Below are 24,333 nucleotides of genomic sequence, written 5' to 3' on the forward strand. Positions count from 1 at the left end.
TTGGGCAGTGCGAGAGCTTGATGGTCTTGAAGAAAGAGCCTGAAGAGTAGGAAAATCCGAGAATTGAACAGAGAGTGACTTCCGAATATTTACAGCCTTGGGCGCTTTGGCAACTGTAGGTTTTTTCCCTTTGGATTTAGTTTTAGAGGCTGCACGAGTTGAGGCGGTGGGAGTTTGAGAATGCGTTGAAGCTGGTTGTTCAGTATCATCATCAACTTCCAAATCGAAGATCGAATTGAACCGAGACCCTTGAATTATGCTTTTGATATTAGCTAATTCCCCTGGTTTCTTGTTAACACGATGAGAGCGGTGCTCAGCAACTATCCACGGCACAAACGATTCAGAAGGAGCATTTTGATTTTTTGGATAGGGAATAGGATCCGCAGTAGAACCATTATCTAGGCAAGAATCCAAGGAGTAGTTCATACTCTATTAATTGAATATTACCATTAACCATCGGCTTTGAGATCAGGGGTTTGGACAGGTCAATAGTGATTGTCATGCGGGCGAAGTGGCCTCGACGACCCCACTCTGTTTGGTAATCAAGCTTAATCACAAGTCCAATAGTTTAGCCTATCTCCTCTATTATGCTTCTTTTGTAAAGAGTGACGGGCAATCCAGGGAGCCTAATCCAAGCCATAACTTGAGTGGGAAAAGGTGTAGCAGTAGAAAAGTCTTATGTCCATTGCGGAACTATAAGATAATGGTCGACGATCATCCAAGGCCATCGGCTATGGCATGAAGAAAGTCCGAGTTGGTACAAAAGGTGACCAGAAAGTAGTCGTTCTCTATTACTATTAGCTTTATGGCTTGCTTCGGCTTTTATAATTCGTTGATTTTGGTTTTCAGGGTGGCATATCCGATTCGACGACCCAATAATTCAACTATGAGCTTCTATTGACATTTTTTTCTGCAAGGGTTTGGATTCTATCGGAGAATTCAATGGATGGGATTTCATCGATTTGGGATCGAACAACACCCCCTTTCTGTATCTCAATATCATCGTTGTCAAATATTTCGTCAGAATCAAGGTTCTCAGGCAAAGAGTCTTTCATGAGAGAATCCTTATACATGGGAGATGAGTGTGCATTTGATGACTGGTCAGCATGATGAGTCGGATCGGTGGCAATCGTGGGTCATTTACCTCCTCTGTCTGGGGGTCATCGTCGATCCTTCGATATTTCCTGGAATTTCGGGGTGAGGCGACGCTGTTTTCGAAGGTTTCGATCATCCTAAGTTTCAAACTTTAAAATTGTTTCACACTATTTTATTTTTTATTTTTATTAATTTATATTCATATTAAACTCTATATAACATTACTAGATTTTATATATTTTTTAAAACATAAAATCTGACGAATTCAACAAACAATAGAATTTTTAACAAGTACAAACTAAATAAAATTTTTAAATTAAATCAAATATTATTTGAACACGTTAACGAGTGTTGATACAAATAATTGATATTCAAAAATTTAAGTATGTAAAGACAATTTTAAATCCTAACATCGTCACTTTTGATGAACAATATTAGATATGTTCTAACTTTGGACTGAAAAAACCAAGCTGACCTAAACTTTTTTGTATATAAGAAAGAAAAAAACAAATTATTTGAACACATGACCGACTCGCTCGTAAACCACCCAAGCCTCCCCTCAAAACCAAAACATCCCATGTATCTCTTGTGATGTCGATTCTTGCAAGTAGTTCAGGTCTAGGACCCCACGGTGCCCTGCAGTTTGTGAGAAATGTCCACCAAACTTGTCTCGTAGAAACGTAAACAATTTGGAAACATGTTATTGGCCACAAAATGTCTCTCTCTCTCTCTAGAACCCATGTATGTCCCTTTCCATCATTAAATCCCCCACTTGCAATTTGAGTTCAAACACAAAAATCACAGCCTAGCTAACTAATCCCCATTATTGATTGGGTTGTCTTCTCTTCTTGTATTTCACCCACTTCTTTTAGCTCATCCTCTTTGGAGAGAGAAAAAATGGAGAAATACAAGGGTGCCCTAGTCCTTTTTATGGTCGTAATCTGGGTTTCTTCATCCCAGAATCCCCTGGTTTCAGCAGCTAGGCCGCTTTCAATCTTGCCTCATCAACAAAGTAAGTTCCTTGTGTTTTTTTTTTGGTTGATTGTTTGAGTTTGAGTTGAGTTACGGTTTTGGTTATGTGATGTATAGGATACTCCAAGATTTTAGCCACTCTTGGAGTCGTCTGCGAGTGTTGCGATGGAAGTGGAGGTGAATGCTCGTCTACATGGACCGGAGCTTGCTCTAAGCTCAAGTGCCTGCCCTGGAAATTACTTTAGGATTTTTACTTTTCATTTGCCTCTATTCTGTGTGTAATATCATAAGTAACTGAAACCATGGTATGGGGTCATATTTGCTTACTTGATAATTCATTTTTAACCTGGAATTTCTTACACACCAAAATACACTAAAAAACAATCTGTTGTTTCATCTCTGCAACGTTTGAGAGTGATGAACATGAAAACTTAGTTAATTAAAGGGAAATGCGCGTAATCTAGCCACCGAGGGCTGCTGTAATTTGTAAATAGCGTTGGTCTAAAACTCGATTTGATTCATAAGAAAAATAAATTTTTCGATTTTATAAGAGATTAAAATTTTGTCTCCGAATGATATGATTCGTAATTTTTTAGTAATTAATATATTGATTTAAAGTTAAAAGCGAATCTATTAATTCTATATGTATATTAAAATATAAAGAAATATATATATACAAATCTTATATGATTATAAAAATTCATTTAATAATTAAATTTAAATAAAAACTTAAATGACTTGATTTTACTTAATTTAAAAATTTTACTTACATTTAAACTATAAAATAAAATTTATAAACTTAAAAAATTTAAAAAAATTAACTCGACTATATTAAATACTTATTGTACTCGATAATCAGAGCAGGGATAATAAAGCATTGACTTGGGTATTAGAGTCCTGTGGGACAAAGCAGACTCCTACCGTACACTGAAGTATTTGTTTATTCATTTCTCAATTGGTGTGGTTATTATCCAAGTCCCTTTCCAATATGCTTATTATACACGGTGTAGAAAAATATGAACTACTTAGGCAAAGGCCATTCACTGGGTCGTCAATATTGTCCTTTTATGGAAATAATTACACCAACATAGATTTAATTTTTATTTAAATATTTGATGAAAACTATTAGCCATTTTATTCAAATTATTATAAAGATCAGTTCACACGCATGAGACGGATGTATATGGCCCCATAGAGAACTAAATGCATACTTATTATTTTATATTAGGTATTAAATATATATTAAAAGGAAAAAATAAAAAAAAATTACATATCCATTAAATTAAAAAAAGAGTATTAAAATTTCATTTATAAATTTTTAGATTTATCACTGTATGCGACGTCCACATATTGCAGGCTCGGTAATTTTTTTAACCCCCTATACCTATTGGTTGAAGGAGGCCATTGGACCCTAGACTCAAGATAGGTTGGACACTATGTGAGGGGACTGAATTTAAAGAACAAAAAAATAGAATTTTGAATATAAAATCCAACTTCCCCAACAAAATAAAATTATCATCATAATTTTATAAAATTGATTTAATTTAGAAAATATTCAAATTCGAGTCGAGTTATAAAATACAATTCAAATAACTCAAATTTGTATTAATTAGTAGATTAGTTTTTAAGTTCGTATTGAATCTCTTAACATTGTATAATATATGTATATTACATATGAAGAAATATATGTATATTGTTAAATGTTACATAAAATTGTTTAAATTGGAATCAAATAGTACAATAATATTATAAATATTTACAATTATATTTAAATAGAAACTCGAACAACTTAACTCAATCTGAATTTCATAAACTCGATTCAACTCGAAATCAAATAAAATTTGAATTATAAAATATGACTCGTCAACCAATTTCACTTAGTAATTTTTTTTCGTTTATAACCTTTTATTCTTTTAATCCATGATGATTTTTTTGGGTCTTTTTGTTTTCCTGTAATTGGTTTTTTGAAAAATATTTTCCTCATTTTCCAATGTTTGGTTGGTTGAAACCATATGATCAATAAGGGTGTTCAGATTTAATCCGATAAAAAAAATAATCAAAAACCGATCTAAAAAACCGATAACCGAAAAAAACCGAAACCGATTTAGTGTGTTTGTTTTTTTAAAAAAACCGATCGGTTCGATTTCGGTTTGGAAATTCGAAACCGATTCAAACTGAATCGAATCTATAGTCTCTTACAATGAATGACATATTCCCGTTGTTTGCCTTAATATTAACGTGACTAAAACTTGAAACAAGAACATGCAGGGAAGAATAAGTAAAACAAAAATAAGAACGACATATTCCCGCCACAATAGCGATGGTGTAACGGCGTTCAAGGCCACTTCGTTAATAGTCGAAAAGTTCCTTTTAGTTTCACCCCTAAATATGGATGCTTGTGGCTTGGGTTGCTGTTCTAGAATGCTTTGAATTTGAACAATTGTACAACTTTTAGTAATGTATTTGAGGTTTATAACTTGAACAATGTGCTGGCAATGTTGTTTCTTTGAGTTATTTTGAAAAATTAGAATCTAAAAACTGCACAAATCCAAACCGAATCAAGCCGCACTTAATTGGCTCTGATCAGATTTTTTTATAGAAACATCCAAATTGATCCAAACCGCAAACATTTATACTTTCGGATCGGATGAATTTTTAGCCAAAAACCGATCCAAACCGACCGTGAACACCCCTAATGATCAATGTAATTCATTTTCCTGATAAACTGAATTTCTTTGCATTTTTTGTAAAATGACTTACCATATGATTTTCCGTAAGTTATTTTATGAATTTTTCACTTTAAAGCATAAATACTCAAAACATTATTATTTTATATATTTAATATTAATATATTATTTTAGTATTATTTTAATAAAATATTGATTATTAAATTATATTTTTTTATAATTGTAATAATATAATATTATATTTTATTATTATAATTTTATTATTAATATATAATATTATACTTTTATTTCAATAATAAATAATTAATAAAATCAACTATTTATTAATTTCATAAAAATAATATTATTGAATTGTTGAATATTTAATATATACTCCTTAAAATATAATATAATAATATTATTTTAATATTATGATTTTCAATATTTTAACAGTATTCTTATTTTAGTAAATAATTAATAATATATCATTCTAATTTTAATAAATAATTATATAATTTATAATTTTATTTAAATAAAATATATTAATCATAATTGTTTTATTTATAAAAGAGAAAATAACCTCAGTGACCAAAAATGCCTTATAATATACGATTTTAACCAACTTTTTTTGGATTTGCCAAAATGACCAACTAAATCGCAATGCGATCGATAATTCGCAACGCGATCTCCGGTATCGCAAATCAGTTTCTAGATTCGCAACGCGATTCTGACTATCGCATTGCGATTTCCCAAATTCGCGTTGCGATTTCCCAAATTCGCGTTGCGATTTTCCTAATTCGCAATGCGAATACGTAAATCGCAATGCGATTACGTAAATCGCAATACGAATTAGGAAAATCGCAATGCGAATACGTAAATCGCAATGCGAATCTGACTATCGCAATGCGATTTACATAGAGCTATTCGTATTAACGCGTATTTTTTTTTTCAAATTCCAAACACGAATATATTAATATATCAGAAACTGAACCGTCCACAGTATATCCCGTAATCGCAACTCATAACCTAAAACCTAAAATCACAACTCAGTCTAATCTCCATCTCTCACTCTCTACGGCGAAATCCGTCCCCATCTCCGAAGATTTTCGTCCCCATCTCCGGCGAAATCCCTCACAACCATTCACGGTCATAAATCCCTCACAATCATTCAGAAATGGAAAATCAACCTCCGAGGGTTAGTTTTTTTAATTATTTTTTTTTTGAAATTTTTGCATTATTTTAGGTTTTTCATATTGAAATTGATGATAAGTTTACTGGAAATTTCAATAATAGATTAACCATTTCACTTAGATTTCTTATGAAATTCATTTGATTGCTGCCAATACTGCTAAACTGTTTAGTCTTTAACCCTGTGAAGTTAGTATTTGTCTTTGTTTTGTCTTTTAGTTGAAGTAATGCAGAAGAAGAATAGTTTCTAAACTTAAAATCGCAACATGAAAATGAAAATCGCAACACGAAAATGACTATCGCAACGAGAGAAATGAAAATCGCAACGAGAGAATTACAACGCGAAATGGAAATCGCAACGATATAATCGCAACGCGAAACCAAAATCGCATTGCGATTTTCATTTCACGTTGCGATTTTCATTTCGCGTTGCGATAGTCATTTCCGCGTTGCGATTTTCATTTTCTCGTTGCGATTTTCATTTCAACCAAAAGATAAAACAGTGTTGCAAATTTTAGTTTCAAGAATAAACTACTATTTATGTTTATTATTTTTGGTATATCTTCACAGTGTAGTTTTTGGTATATCTAATTTGGTATGTTTATGTTTTTGTAGAAATTTTTTTCGGCTTCATTGACATTAAGGAATAAAGTTAGCCTAGCCACTACAATTGCTTCGAAGCTTTCACCTGCACAAAGGAAATTGTTTGAGGAAACCTGCTTCAAGCTTCGGTCCATGGCTGAGAGTACAGCATCCGGGTGGAGATGCTAATTTGACCCATTTGTGGCTTCAGACCATGACTAGCGATCTACCCGACAGTATACAATGTGGTGAGGAAGAGATATGGTTTCATTTTCCACCGGTGTATACTTGTTTTGGGCGGAAGGAGTTCTGCTTAATCACTGGTCTACGATTCGGACACGATGATGTAGGCCGGTACACTCGTCATATCACCCGCCCATCATGGTTATCCATGGTTTTTCCTGATGAGTCAATAAAGAAGCCAAACTTACACGTCGATGACCTGAAGAAATTATTTAATAAGAAAGATGGTTTTACTCGGATGAATGACGTCGATGTTTTTCGAGTATGCCTTCTAGTACTTTTGTATGCCGGCTTTTTAGACAGAGAGGCCAGACAACCTATTCCTCATGAGCTAATATTATTGGTAGAGGACCTAAATGCATGGAATCTGTTTTCGTGGGGTTCGTATATATGGAAAGCTACCTGGACTAAGTTGTCGTCTGCCTTTGATGACCGCAAAAGTTTGTGTGGCGATGGGTCGAAATACACTTTGTCAGGCTTTGTTTGGGCCTTTAAGGTAAGAATTTCTATATAATGTTTTCAAAATTATAATTAATTATTTAACAATTACTAATGTTTGTTATTATATTATTTGTAGATTTGGATATTCGAGGCTTTCCCCAGCATGCGGACATATGCATTAAAAACTTCAAATGATATTCCTAGGGCTATTTCCTGGAAGAGGAAACGTCTGTTGGATTGGGAAGCCTTAATACCATATGCGACAATAAATAATATAAGTTAACACAAATACTATCATATATAAACAAGTTATTAATAGTAGACGTTTAACTTTGTTTGAGTTTTTATATTTTTAGGAGGCCAACACTCCATTAATGAGACTAACACCCACGGAGCCTGAGCTTGCCACTGATTGGTGGCAAGCTAGTCAGCGTTTTCTTGATGGCACGAATGATGAGCAGCCTCCACTTCCTCCACTTCGAGAGCCATCACCTGACCAGAGCCATCACCTGATCGACCCGACTATACACCTCTACAACGAGAGCCATCACCTATCTCGTCACATCATCGAGCCTCTTCTCCACCATCACCTCATGATAGGCGACCGACAAAGATGCCACGACTCATATCTCCCTGTTCTCCACCCCCACGTGATGAGTCAAGGGAGTTACGTGATGAGGTCAATGCCTTGCGTGAGGAGATTGGTAATCTACGCGATAACGATGGTACATGGCGTGTGGAGGTGTCTACTTTACGTGGTGAGGTTGCCGCTCTACGTGAGATGGTAGTATCGTTGCAGAATGAGGTTCATACTCTACGCAACGAGGTAAGTTTAAGATTTTCCATATTTAACTTGATGATAAATTTACTCGTAATTTCACTTAGACTAACCATTTTACTTAGATTGCTTAGTAAATTTATTCGGCTGCTGCCAATACTGCTAAACTGTTTATTAACACTGTGAAGTTAGTATTTGTCTTTTGTTGTCTTTTGGTTGAAGTAAATTTATTCGGTTGCTGCCAATTCTGCTAAACTGTGTATTCTTTAACACTGTGAAGTTAGTATTTGTCTTTGTTTTGTCTTTTGGTTGAAAGTAAATTTGTTCGGTTGCTGCCAATTCTGCTAAACTGTGTATTCTTTAACACTGTGAAGTTAGTATTTGTCTTTGTTTTGTCTTTTGGTTGAAAGTAAATTTGTTCGTTTGCTGCCAATTCTGCTAAACTGTGTATTCTTTAATACTCTGAAGTTAGTATTTGTCTTTGTTTTGTCTTTTGGTTGAAGTAATGCAATCCATTCAAGTTTCAATTTGCAGAAAAAGAAGAAATAGTTTATTCTTGAAACTATATTTTAGCAACACTGTTTTGTCTTTTGGTTGAAATGAAAATCGCAACGCAAAACGAAAATCGCAACGAGAGAATCGCAACGCGAAATGAAAATCGCAACGCGAAACCAAAAATCGCAACGCGAAACTATAATCGCGTTGCGATTTTCATTTCGCATTGCGATTCTCTCGTTGCGATTTTCATTTCGCGTTGCGATTCTCTCGTTGCGATTTTCGTTTCGCGTTGCGATTTTCATTCTCTCGTTGCGATTTTCATTTCGCGTTGCGATAGTCATTTTTCACGTTGCGATTTTAAGTTCCAGAAACTATTCTTCTTCTGCAAATTGAAACTTGAATGAATTGCATTACTTCAACCAATAGACAAAGACAAATACTAAGTTGACAGTGTTGCAAGTTTGAAACATATTTGTCTTTGTTATCTGATGCATTTTGTGAACTATGATAGAATAATGACTTAGGTGAATTCAATGCAAGTTTGAAACATATTTGTCTTTGTTTTCACTGTTTAAATATCATGTCTGTTTATTTACTGATTTTTGTATTTAATTATTTAGCGGCCCGATAAGGTGGATGCTTTACGTCGGGTTTTTCTTGCACGACAGAGTTCACGCATCAGACGGCGTGCACGTGCTATTAAGTCTCCGTACACCCCAATAGTGTGAAGACACCACAAGAAGAAGCCCGACTCGCCTGTCATCCCTCAAGAGTCCACTCCTATCGTTGAAGAGGCCCCTATCATTCCTCGAGAGTCCCCTCCCACCGTTCAAGAGGCCACTGTCATCGTTGAAGAGGTCCCTCCCACCATTCAAGAGCCTGATTTACATGGCGTCATATGTAAGATTCTTGAGAAACCCTCTGACGTGCCGGACATGATGGATGATAGTTGGCTCTCGTATGAGTTACCGGCCAGTACCATTCCGGTATCTGAAGTGGAGAGGAGACAACTACAGGACACAATTCTGGATAACACCCTTTGGGCTAAGACCGCAGTTGATTTTTATCTACATGAGCGGAGCCAGGGGTGTTTCACTGACATATGCAAGCTCAACGATGATATCTATTTGTTGCTTGATCGGTCTTGGTGGGGCGTATTATTAGGGGTCGAAGACAATGGCTATTTCGATGGAGGGGTAAGTCTTATATTTTTCTTATATTTCAATTTGATTATTTTTTTAATTTATGTAAGTTACTAATATATGTCTTTTTTTGTAAAACAACATATCGATGCGTGGGTGTCACATCTTCTAATAATTAGGAAACTTAAGGAAAATAAAAGAAATACACGATATACAATTATGCCGACGTCTTTTAACGCCGTTCACTTGAAGAATCAACGAGATGAATCATTTGCGTTGGGCAATGGACAAGATAAACTTTATCCTGCATGGTGGGAGGTCGATAAGGTTAGTATTTATTTTAGATTGAGTTTAAAGGTATTCATAAATAAGTGCGCAAATGAATGAATTATTACTTATGATTGCATGTGTTTATCCCTGTTTTGGAACGTAAACATTGCCTTCTTATCGAGCTTCAGCTCCCATCCCTTAAGGCAATAGTATATGACAACATGATAAATTACATATCATTGGCTGATTTAAGAGATATTATTAAGGGATGGAGCTCTCATTTGGCTAAATTCTTGGATGCGATAAATTATTGGACTCGTTCTGGAAACAAGAAGCCAAAGAAGCTCAATATTACAGTTAGCAGAGACGAGACCGCACCACAACAAACGAATGGACCTAGAGGGGATTGTGGTCCTCTCGTATGCTTGATGTTGGAGCGTTTGATCACAGGAAGTATAAAGTATCTTCCTCCCACCGATAGAGATAGAACTACAGTAGGCTTGTGGTTTCGGCATTATATGGCTAGATCGATATATACGAGACACTGCCTACCTACATCCACGTTATAAAAATGTCCATAAACAATTGGTAAGTTTATAGGCTTTTGGTTTGAAAATGTTTGGTTAAGTACCTAGAATTTAATAATTTGCTGTTTGTAGGTTTTAGATGTGTAGAAAGTGTTGTTTGAGCAAATGTTTGGTTTCTGCAGGTTAATCTCAGAAGTGAGCTGCGTGAAAATGATGTATGGCTGCAAAAGTTGATTCAATAGTAGATGAGGAAATAAATAAGAATTATTGCTTATTTTTTTATTGTTTAATTGATTTGTAAAAGTTGATTTGTTTAATTGATGTGAACATAATTCTTATTTGTTCTTGTTTAATTGATTGAAATGTAATGGTTGATTTTGTTGATTTCAATCTGCATTATGTTGAAGGCAAAAATTACTATCGCAATGCGAAATGAAAATCGCAACGAGAGAATCGCAACGCGAAATGAAAATCGCAACGCGAAACTAAATTTGTGTATCGATTTTTATTTCGCTTTGCGATTCCCTCGTTGCGATTTTCATTTCGCATTGCGATTATCTCGTTGCGATTTTCATTTTGCATTGCGATAGTCATTTCCGCATTGCGATAGACATTAAGATGATTGAGAACGTCATTTCCGTGTTGCGATAGTCAAATGAATGCCTAATAAGTGATAACAACTGAACAGATCATAGCAATTTTCAAACTCAAGTTACTAATACATGCCTAACTGAAAATGTTAAAAGTTCACACATAAAATCCACATAATACAACGTTTGCATTTAAAAATCACCTAAGTTAACAGTCCCAAAAGGTAAAGCCGGTTGTGATTGGGATTTTAAAGATGATTGCGATTTTGGTTGCCTTTTGCTTGACACCATATGAGCTTTGGATTTTGATGAGGATCCATATTTGGTAGAGGAAAAGATGATTGTGATGGCACTGGTGATCCACATGTCAACCTTGTATGACCACTTTCCTTGCACGACTACATGTCGATCTCTTCTTCTCTTCACCCTTAGACGGTATACGATCGTGACTTTTTGGTCAGCCAGGTAGCCTTCTGTCCATGGCTGGTGGCAAAACTGTTTGTAAGTCATCTGGTATGTCCCACTCAGAAGGATGTGGAATAGGGTAGACAATCTCGCCATAAGTCTGTCGATATACTTCTGTAGTGTAGCAATCCATAGCGTATGCGCTTGAATCATCTTGGTTTAGATGAAGAGAAACTTTTATAACATGGCCACACGGATAACCAGATGTTTGCCATTTCATACAACTACACGTCTTTGCATTTAGATCGACAAACCCATTTAAGTTATTATCCAGTACTTCAAATAAAGTGTTTGAACATGGTTCAACTCTCCATGACGTTGACTTCACAACACGTTTCGTTTTCTTTTTTTTCTGTCCATGGTGTAACACGATGTTCCAATGTTCCTGTAAATTTAAATAAATAATACTTAGTAAAATATATGATAAGTTACGAATTTAAAGAAATAATACATGTATGGTTTCTTTTCTTGTAGTACCACTATTGAATAGAGGCTCGAAAAAACTCCATTAACATAGTAATGGGTAATTTCCGGGAATGACGACTTAGAGCGTTGATTGATTCTGCACTATTAGACATCATGAAACCATATCTTGCTCCAAGTTGATGTACTCTTGACCATCTTTCAAACCCGACATCTTCTAGTGTTTGAGCACACTGAGGTAAAACACGTCTTAAACAGTTTATATGCTTATTAAAATCCACTTCCCGATAAGCTTTTACAGCCTTCCAGTATGTCCATTTGTGATTTTTTATACCAGCAGACCTTGATTTTAGATTTCTATACAAATGAACACCACAAAGTCCATGAAAAGCATCTGGGAAACACCTTCTAACAGCGTTGTCAATTGAGTTTGCCCTATCGATATGATTTTCAGATTGCTAATAGGACCTATGAAATCCCTAAGATGCCCCATAAACCATGTCTATGAATCAGAGGTTTCAGATTTGCCAACCCCGTAAGCTATTGGCAATATCCCATTGTTAGCACCATGGCTACTGCTAATAAGTTTACTCCAAGGTATCGACCTTTTAAATATGCTCCGTCAACTATAATAATTGGGCGCATGCAATTAATAAACGAACGAATCTACAAAATCATATACACAAGAAAATATAATCATTTAAATGTGAAATGCATGTAACTAACAAAAATGAGTCAACAAAATTATATTGATTTACTAACCGCAGCACCATGGCGATAAACAGCAACTCAAAGCGTCCATCTCTATCTGTTTTGATATGAGTTACCGACCCAGGATTTTTTAGCTTTAAATTGTGACAATAAGCCGGCAGTTGGGCAAACGATGCTTCTGGCGACCCACTCAACAATTCCAAGGCATAACATTTGGCTCTCCAAGCTTGAGAATGTGAGATACTAATCTTGAACCGAGCATTCATGTCAGTCATAATTTCATGTCCCCGATATACCCTACCATTCAAAAACATTAACTCAGCCAGAAAACCACCCAACACCTTTTTGTTTGCCTGTCTATGGTGAGGAAAAACTTGGGTTCTTGAACATGTATGCTTATCAATAAAAGTCCTAACTTGAAACATTTCGCAATCTTTTATCCTCTTTGCAATCATACGCCACATACAGTTTTTGTCAATCATACACCTTGTTTCGAAACGATCTTTGCTTGATTTGTTAACTTTTAGTTGATAGCCATCTTCCACACATTTCGTATACAAAGCTATCTTCAAGTCTTCCTTTGTATCAAAACAATTTCTTGATACGAATAATTTTTGTGTAACAATCAACTGCTATCTTTACCAACTCTTCTTCCGGTATCTGAAGTAATTCTGGCATATTACAGTTATACTCCCGTGGCATTTTCTTTGGGGACTTTTCTTTGGGGATTTCTTCTTCTTCTTTTTCTTCTTCAGTGTTATATGAATTACAGAATGGATGTTCAACATGTTTATTTACAGTCGTAACTTCCTCCTCATTATCATCAACAACATCTTCCTCGGCAACGACTGTTTCATCATCAAAATTCGTGTATTGACCAATATCAAAATCATTACACGCAGGGTCTGTTTCTTCTTCTGAAAAATCATCAAAATCCGAGTATTGACCAAGATCAAAGTCCGGGTATTGACCAAGATCAAATTTCGAATACTGACTATACTCACAATTTTTTTGTTGGCTCATCAGTCTAACTAGTCAATACGAAAACCGGAATTTGGTGCTGAAAGTTGATTGGGATTTGGATTAGGGAAAGGTTATGGGTTTTGAGATTGTGTTTGGTATTGGAAATGTGGTGAAACAATATTTGCTTGGTGATGAAATTGTGGTGGAACCATTAAATTTTGAGCACCATAAACTGGGGTTGAAAAACTTAGTTGATTACTACCCGCTACTGACCCAACTTCACTACTTCTAGGTTCAACAACATACAATGTAACATCATCACTTGAAACACTAATGTAAGCAATGAATCGTTCAATATCTTCATTGTCGGTTAACAAATAAACTTTACCATTTCTCTGATAAGATAGCCTAAATCTACTTAGGGGCTCTAAATTCAATTTATTTGCAACACGTAACATTAGAGTTTCATAAGTTAACTTTTTTAATGACAGTTTTAGTTGAAGATTCATGGGTAAAGACATATATTGTAAAACACCATGAACATTCTCCCATGACCCTCTAAAACACAAATCTATCCAAACATGATCAACATTAGATGATTTCATTATTGTAAATTAATTTACTAAACAAACGAGCTGCGAAACTAAAACTTGTTGCCGGATGGGGAAGGATGTCGTTGGATATATGAACGGATGTCGCCAGAGAGAGTGATAGATGGAGATGTAATGAGTTGCGATTTAGGGATTTAGGTTATGAGTTGCTGCTGCTGCGTAGTTATATACCCAAAACATTTGTGTTGCGAAATTAAAACTTGTTGCGAATTCAGAAATCGAGTTGCGAATTTGAAATTCAGTATTGCGATAGTCAGAATATCGTTGCGATTTACAAAATCGCAATGCGATTACGTAAATCGCAATGCGAATACGTAAATCGCAATGCGAATACGTAATCGCATTGCGATTTACGTAATCGCATTGCGATTTACGTAATCGCATTGTGATTTTCCTAATTCGCATTGCGATAATTCGCAATGCGATAGTCAGAATCGCGTTGCGAATCTGGAAACTGATTTGCGATACCGGAGATCGCGTTGCGAATTATCGATCACATTGCGATTTAGTTGGTCATTTTGGCAAATCCAAAAAAAGTTGGTTAAAATCGTATATTATAAGGCATTTTTGGTCACTGAGGTTATTTTCTCTTTATAAAATTATACATTTAATATTTTAATAATATTATTCTCATAAATAATATTAAATAAATTATTTTAATATTTTAAAAATATTATTATTAATTTGTTAATAAATAATATTATTTATTATATTTGATGTTTATTATAAAGAATTTTAAAAAAAATTACCAACTAGTGGAAAATGAATTACACAACATCATCCAAACACCGTAAAATGATTTTCAAAAATATTATCCAGAAAATATTATTAATTTTACGAAATTCATTTTTCGAAATCTGTTTTCGTGAAACAAACGGACTTTTAATAACTTTTATACTTTAATCAATTAAACTATTTTAATACACACGGGTAATTTGGTTATTTGGCGTACAAGGACATTCGGGACATTAATCTTACTGACATAGATATTTTAGTCATTTTTTAAGGTATGATGATAAAATTAGATCTCAATGTTTGTTTAAATGGTTAATTTAGTTCTTATTTTTTTATCGTTTTAATCTCAATATTTCAATTTTTTGATCAAAATAATTCATATTAGATGAGAATCATTACTTGAATAACGATCTATACATGATATTTATATGATATTGACGATGTGTACTTATTTGGTGACACATGTTATATTATCAAAGTGATAATGTAACATACGTCATGTTGCCGATTAAATATATGTAAAAATGTCATCTTAACAATATATATTGATAATTATTTAATTAACAGTTTCTATCCAACATAAATTATTTTAACCAAAGATTAAATCTGTAAACATTAAAACACTTCAAAAAAATAGATATCAAAATAAACATTTGAGAAAATATCAAGGTTAAAACCCTATGATTAGAAGTAATTTTATCTTCAAAACAAAAATATATATTTTAAAAGCAAACATTATAATTGGCAATATTTTTGCTAATAAATACATTGAAAACGGAAACACAAAGTTCACGATCTTTCAGTTTCGTGGAAGTTCAATGACGTTTTTATCCAAAAAAAATCATTTAAATAAATGTTATTAGATCAAAGACGCGTCCCTGAAATATATTTTTCATAAAAAAAATATTGACATAACATCGTGTAGGAATGCACGTTTTAAGAGATGTGTCTTCTAGGGTTTTCTTGTCACATCAAATGCATGTTTGAGAAGGAACCTTCCCTAAAAGCATATTAAAAATATTTTATAAAAAATTGAAAAATAAAAGTATAAGGACTAATAGCGTAAATTAATATATATATATATATTAGTTTCATGAGTTGAAGAACTTAATGGTATTAGTTTATATAGGCATATTGGAGTGTTTAGGTTATTTTCTTGATAATGTGAGATAAAAGCTAAAATGTATTCATTAACATTTTATCTTTATATCTAATGAATTCACATATACACTATTGTTAAATTACATTAGGTTAATATTTATTATTAAAGTTTATATTAATTAAGATTAGATATTTTGTGTATGTTAATATATTTAAATACTTTTTTTTAATTATGACTATTGTAATTAAATACTTATTTTTTAATTATGACTATTATTAAATTCCATTAGGTTAATATTTATCTAATCCACTCATACACTATTGTCAAAATCCGTTAGGTTAATATTTATTTTTAGGTTTATCTACTATTTGTTATGTTCAATATTTACTTTGAACTTATAATTAAAAATAAATATTTAAATATATTAACATATAAAAAATATCTAATCTTAATTAATAAATATTAATAATAAATATTAATCTAATGGAACTTGATAATAGTGTATGAGTGGATTCAGTAGATATAGAGATAATAAAAAAAATTAGGGAACATTCATTTTAGCTTTTATCCTACATTGTCAAGAAATATAACCTAAACACTCCAATATGCCTATAGAAACTAATATAATTAGACTCTTCAACTCATGAATCTAATATGCATTAAATTATATTGTTGGTCCCTATAGTTTTTTTTTAAAAAAAATTAATATATTTTTTAAATAGCTTTGGAAATTTGATGTGTCAAGAAAACCTCTGGAAGACCCCTTGAAATGCGCCTTCTTACGTGTTGTCATGTCAACATTTCTCCTTTAAAGCGTGCGTTAGGGGATGCGTCTTCAGCCCACCTGAATAAAAGCGTGCTTCACGTAACGTGTTTTATTATCACTCTGTCATACTAGATCATTAAAATTCGAGAAAACAATGTATAATATTATAATATTTAGGTTGTTTTTGATTAAAAACGCCACGTTCATTGATGGCATCAATATAAAATGGAAATTGGAAAAAGAAATGGCATCTCAATCTCCAAATTGAAAATTAATTGGTTGAACCTCAACCTGAAAAAATATTTTATAGTATTGGATTTTGAAATAAATAAAAGGTTAAGAGATGGCCACGTGTACAATAGGGGAATAGTTCATATATTGGCCCTGGTGTAGCAGTATTCATGCATAGAACAGGAAGATTTTATAGATGGATGGATTGAGTGAGAGAGATCAAATGCAGTCATCTTTCTTTTTAAAAAAATATATTATTATAAATCATTATTTGATTAGTTAATAATATATAGTTTTATATGTTATTAATAAATTATTTATAAACAAAATATTAATTTTAAAAAGAAAAACTATTACGAAAATATAATAAAGGAAAACTGAAAGGGGGGGGGGGTTGAGATAGAGATATGTTGGGGAAAAGTTATTAAAAGATCAAATTTAAGCATGATGGAGCTAAGTAGTGTCGAGACATTTGATTCCAGTGGGAACAACAAAAAAACAAAAGTGGAGGCATTATTTAAAAGGAAAACAAAGGGGCAGTCATGAGGGTTATCTTTTTGAAAAGTTTGGACAAAGCTGCCTTCGATAAAAGAGTGCATAATTTAATAATAGATTTTAGTTTTTGAGATTATTTATTGATTAAATATATTCCTATAAACGTTTAATGAAAACATAATTGTTTGAATTATATTATTTATTTATTTTAAGTGTTTAAAATATTTTCTTCGAGCTAGATGTTTAACATATTCGAAGTTATTTTTTATGTACTCACGGTCGTTAAAAAATCATTATCTGACATGTGTCGTGCTTATAAAATTAAAAATTTTATTTAAAATGAAAAAATTAAAATTAAATATTTTTTAAAAACCAATTTTGTTTCAAAACTAAAAGAAAATCTCAAAACTTTAAAAACCGTAATTTCAAACCTATTACTCATATCGATCTTTGCCCTTTGTCGTTCTCATTGATGAACAATCACCCAACTGTTATTGTCCACTTAATGATTTGTCGTCAACCTTAATGATTTGTCGTCACCCTTATTGACACACTAATTCCTTAAATCCCTGAATTTAAATATTTAAATTCGTAAAATCTCCAATATACAAATCTCTTATCGTTGTTTAGTTTTGATGCAAAAATGCAATGGTCATTTGGCATTTAGTTATACCCTTTAGACTTCTCGTGACATTTTGTATCTAAAATAAAGATGTTACCAAGCTGCGATCTCTGTTTGTTTCCAATTATGGGTCTCATTGATGTAGTTTTTTTTTGGGGGTGAAATGGATGATTCATTGAAACGAGGTCATACAAAGGAGGATATTGATATGAGCTTCGTTAAAAATCTCTCTAACCTAATTGGAGGAAAAGGGTACCCATATTAATATCGTTCAGACAAATAACAAGCTTAATCAGAAACAAGATCATAATGAAGCACCGGAAGTATCCAATGAGGAGGTTCACTCAAGAAATAGCTTTCCATGGTGTCAGACTTTGCACTCTTCGCTAGCAAATCAGGTTTGTATGCGTAACAATAACATTCCACAAACGATTACGAAGCTCATCTAGGTACCATTTAAGAAATTGCACCCCCGCATAATCATCCCTCAAAACCCGAATCGCCTCTAAGCTATCCATCTCAAGAACAACTTAACGAAACTCGGATTCCCAAGCATACGATAACGCAAAAGATGCCCCCCATAATTCGACATCTAAAACCGAGCATGTACCAATAAACTTATTGAAACCAAACTTCCACGTACCATGTTCATCCCTCGTAACTCCACCGCACCGGGCAAAGCCAGTTTCCTTACATTGAGCACCATTCACTACATCAAAAGTGTTATGTAACGGCGTTTTTAGCGGCGTTTTAATGGAAAACGCCACAACATTTAAGCATATCGCGGCGCTTACAATACAAACGCCACAAAATGATACTTTAGCGGCGTTTTTAAACAAACGTCTTAATAGAGGGTAATTTAGCGGCGTTTATAGCTCAAACGCCGCAATAGAGATGTTTATAGTGGCATTTTTTCAACAAACACCGCAATAGAGTGGTACTTTAGCGGCGTTTTTAAACAAACGACGCTATAGAGAAGTAATTTCGCGGCGTTTAATAAAAAACATCGCAATAGTATTGTTTATAGTGGCGTTTGTGCAAAAAATACCGCAAAAATATGAACTAGAGTGACGTTTTTTTAAAAACACCGCAAAAGGGTCAATATAGCTCCACACTTTTCTCCTGCCCAATCCCTAAAATCATTTCAGCGCTACTTCCCTAAAAGGGATTTCTCTCATACAACAACAGCCCTCACACAATTGCAGCCGACGTCGTCTTTTGTATGTCCCGGTGACCAAATTTGCCCTCTCACTAGCGAACAATTATCTCACGATTGCACGGTTTGATCCCTTCTCTCACTACTGAACTTTTTCATTTATTTTGTGTTGGTATTTTGAAAATGGGAAAAACCCAGAAAGCTAACATAATGGAGAAATATAATAGCTTTCGAATAGGAAAAGAATATCTATACATATTGTTTTATTGGTTTACTGCTTGGGAGAAGTGTTTTTTTGCTTTCGAATAGAAAAATAATTGCTTTCGAATAGAAAAATAATAGCTTTTGAAAACGTGAATATCTATAGGAAGAGCAATATAAGTTATTCGGTAACAGAAAAATATAGTCGGAATGTCCACGTGGCGTCTTTGCTCTGAAGATGGATCAAATTATCATTGGGAGGATATCAGTCCGAACTTGCCGTCGAAACTCGATGATGACCCGAAAGGCCCTCCTATTGCAAAATACCCTTCAATGGTCGATCTACTAAGTGAAGGTAATAATTAATCGCTGAAATTTTATGCCACTATATTTTTATTTTGTACTCTAAAATTTCATAGATCGCACGCATGTAGGATGTTCAAAGCTTATTGAGAACGATGATAGAGGAGTGGATAAATACCTGATGTTTAGAACCGAAATTGGTAACTCAGTGGCGTTGAAAGAATCTTCAATTGCAAAAGCAATATCTATCCTCAATGAAGATGGCATTGGCTCTACTGATACTCCAAATAAATGTTTTTATCTTCTATTTAAATTTATTTAATGTTTGCTTCAGTTCCAAAGCCACCTCCAATCAAGTTTCATACTGTAGATGGAAGGTCGTTATCTGTTTCAAGTGGAGCACTACAGCGAGCAAGGAGTGTTCTTGGTGAACTAGATTTAGGGGATTTATTTGGTGAAATGGATGAAGAGTTTCTCCATATAGAGTTTACACAGAGGAAAAAGTTAACGATGCGTCGTCAAACAAGGAAAACAACTTTCTTACGTCCTTTCCCCACGAAGGAGCAATGAAGAATAAATTCTAGTAAACAATATGGTGAAGTCTGTTTATGTATTACTTTAATGTTTCTAAATTTTAATGTATTTTGTTGTTAAGTATTTTTATGCATAACTTTTGTATCCTAAAATTAAATGTATGGTTGTTGGTAATTAGATAAAACTACATGATAGTAACTTTAGTTTATGTAGAGCCTAAATAAAATATTTAAAATATCAAGTTATAAAATAAAGGTCATTAGCGGTGTTTGTATCAATAAACACCGCTATATACCTGACTTTTGCGGCGTTTATATCAATAAACGCCGTAATAGATTTACTGTATAGTGGCGTTTTATGAAGAAACGTCGTAAAATATTTTTACTTTTCCAATCCCGTTGTGGCGGAGACCATTTAATACTACTCCCACTGGAATTTCCCTCATAATATTGCTCTTCCGATGCTCATTCCGAGCTTGCAACGTTAGCTCTACCAAATTTTTACTACTAGCTAACACATTCTCTCTACACCAGTTTGCATTGTTCAAGATAACCTCGTTACGATCTCAATAAAAGATTCCAAAGCACATACCTGAATTTAAGATCCCAATGCTCCAATTGAATTTCGAGATGCTCCAATTAAATACCGATATGCTCTAAAGCACATATTGTTATATGGGTTATGTATGTGCCAAGTCCCTCAACGTCGTACTAATATTACAATCCACATTTTCAAGGGAAAAATGTTTAACTCTTCATAAGTCTTTGCAGAGCACATTTCATCGTTAAATTTGAACCGTCACTATAACTTTTCATTACCAGTCAAATACATCGAAGCCATTGTAACCTTATCCTCTTCAGAATCAATGCGCATTACACGAGAATACTGCTCTAGGTCAAATAAAAAATTCTCGAGCTCCTTAGCATCTCTTGCCTCATCAAAGTGTTGGGGTTAGAGACCTTAGCCCTTATGCTCATTTTACTAGGGGTTGTACTCAGAAGGCCACTACCACTTGAAGTAAACTAACTTAGACTTTAAACTCTTCATATTCAAGTTGTATGACACTTATAACATATTTTGCCTCGTTTTCAAGTTCAATCACTGTCTTTGATAACTTTTCTTAAGTCATTTTCATTATTTTTATTCGGTCACTTGAGACCATATAAGCTCTAAGGACCGTCAATGTAGATTTTATCTCCTCTATTTTCACTGATCCACAATACTAATATCTTGTATGGTATACACTGCGACTATTGGCCCCTCATTTTTAGGGGAGTTTGTTCATCAACCATTATGTGTACAAACTATTTTCTTTTATTCATCGACACATCTATGCCTACAACACAAATAACACCATCATGCATGAATTAAGGAAATAACATCATTGTGCCAGAGTCATAAGCACCTATGTGCTTGAATTAATGATTGGGTACCTTTGTACTTCAATCCACAAACTAACACCTATGTGCTTTAATCAACGATTGAGCATCTCTATGTTTCAATTTATAAACTAACACCTCTATCTTTAATAAATGATTGAGCACTTTTATGCTTCAATCTAAAATTTGATACCTTTGTGCTTTAATAAATGAGTCAACACTTATGTGCTTCACTTTAGAGTTTGACACCTATGTGCTTTAATAAATGATGACTATATTTGAGGTTCAATCTACAAATGAACATCTTTGTGTTTTAGTTAACGATTATGCACCAATGTGCATTAATAAAAAAATAAACATCATTTTGCTTTAATTAATAAAATAGGCATCATCGGTTTTTCTCAAAAGATCATACATCTTTGTGTCTGATACCATGTGTCACATACTTAGCTTAATTGGTTCGATTGTTAATCTATGCAGCACTTGAAAAAGTATGGTTCTCTACCAAGTTGGTCTTAATCCCTTGTATCTAATCAAAATAAAATCGTATTGAGTTAGATCTTACCACAATGAGGTGTTTCAGGATGAGGACCTAGATCGTGGGGCATAACAGATACACACAGTCGACCTAAGACCCACTAAAGGAAAAAATATTATTAATAGAAATAACATTGGGTTATAGAAAACTCACACACACATCGATTAGGTTATATGGGCAACCTTCAATGTTGTTCATATGACACATACATTTATCTATGGATCAATCCAACAACATATCGATTGGTCATCTCTACATCTACGAGAAAATAAAATAATAAAAATATTACGTGTAGACGTTAAAATGCTCAAAATAGAGACAATTCATCTTACCAATGTTTCTACCTTGAAAACAATGAAATGTTTGAAATGAGGACAAACTTATTCTACCCTGTCAATAGGTCTTATACATGATTGACTTTGGCATACATGTCCGGTTGTGGCCCTATACAAGGGACGACTATGACACAATGCACCGTTTAATCTTTAACTATTGATTTATGAGTAGAGATTTAATATGACGACGGGTGTGATTAGTAAGGAATGGTTAGTAAGTTTTGGTTGAAAAAAATTAAGGATTTTTTTGACATTTTAAAAGAAATTTTTAAATCCTTTTTAATAATAAATTTAACATTCTATTTTAAATAAAATGTTAAAATTTTATAAACATAACACATACCATATTTTTTTAACAGTCGTGAAAGACCAAACATTTAAAATAATAACTTAGAGGAAATGGAAAACGATGTCTCTAGGGGAAGGAATAGGAGTGCTTCTAGTGAGTCTATAACCTCTGATCTAAGATAATATGATGAAACAAAGATGAACATCTTGACCAACCGATCAAATATACTTACTTTCTAACAAAAAAATTTAAACACCTAAAATAAACAAATCATATAATTTAAACACTAATTTTTCATGAAACTTTCTATATATTATATAATTAGTATAGAAGAAAAGAAATAAATATCTAAAATTGAAAACTTTTTAACAACAATTAATTTATATTTAAAAATAAATTAAGAATTTTGGTTTTATTGAAAAATAATTTTGTCATAATATTTATCGTTTATAACTCATATTTTACCCTGCATAACATTTTAGTGTTACCTGTTATGTGCTCCGACTAATAACTTTTCCGATTCTAACTTATAAGATTTGTGCTTCACTTTTAACTTATTACTTTTTTTACTAATCACACCATCTATTAGCTTTACTTTAGACGCTTCACAATAGAACTCTCCATATTTACTAAAAAAACAGTTATGTAGACTATAGCTACCAATTCAACGGTAGGTACGTCAAATGTTTCAAGGAAATGTAGGTGCGTGTACTCTAATCCCATAACTACTTATGGGATCAGATGACCAGTGACCAACAGTTCAAGGATGTATGTAGGGATGACAAACGGTTGAGGTGAGTGTGGATATCTCTTTCATCATTCTCAAATCCGCCTAATAATTTTGTATTCATCATCTACTCACACCAAAGATGGATAAATTTTTTAAATCTATATTTACCCACACGAGTACATTTTCAAATCCACACCGCCCACGTGGAACCTGTGACCACTGACAAAATAACACGTGTCACTTTTAAAAATATTTTTTATTTTTTATATTTTTAAAAAATAAAACTCATTTCCTTTTATTTTGACAAAATGTTTTCTGTCGGTGTAAATATATGTTAAGTGTTATATTTTTTTATTTTATTGACTTATACCAGGTGTAAGCATGTGTTATATATTTTTGTCAAATAAGGGAAAATGAGTTTTGTTTAAAAAAATAATAAAAAAAATTAAAAATATTTCTATAAAGTGTCACTTGTCATTTTGTCAGTAGCCATAGGATTCTACGTCACTTTCTGTAACAGAATGAGTGAACCCTTTAACAGTAGAAAATATCATGTATGAAATCGAGAATTTTAAAATATTTTTTTATGAAACTGAGAATTTGATATACTTCATGTATGAATGAAATAATTAACCCAATTCATAATAGTCTAAAATTTATACAGTGAATAATTAGTGGGCGAACGGATGCGGGTGAACAGATGTGGGGTGGACGGATGTAGAGTGGGTAAGGTCTCAAACTCATCACCTACC

The 24,333-nt window shown here is 33.3% G+C and overlaps 1 long non-coding RNA gene across 1 annotated transcript; it reads left to right on the forward strand.

Annotated features, from left to right (window-relative positions):
• Nucleotides 1-1,904: 1,904 nt before the first annotated feature.
• On the forward strand, nt 1,905-2,398 carry LOC120124054. The gene is made up of 2 exons (XR_005516244.1): nt 1,905-2,107; nt 2,185-2,398. It is a non-coding gene; the product is annotated as an uncharacterized LOC120124054 (long non-coding RNA).
• The last annotated feature ends 21,935 nt before the right edge of the window (nt 2,399-24,333 follow it).

Source organism: Hibiscus syriacus, unplaced genomic scaffold (assembly GCF_006381635.1).
Source record: "Hibiscus syriacus cultivar Baekdansim isolate YM2019G1 unplaced genomic scaffold, ASM638163v2 tig00110410_pilon, whole genome shotgun sequence".
NCBI lineage: Eukaryota > Viridiplantae > Streptophyta > Magnoliopsida > Malvales > Malvaceae > Hibiscus > Hibiscus syriacus.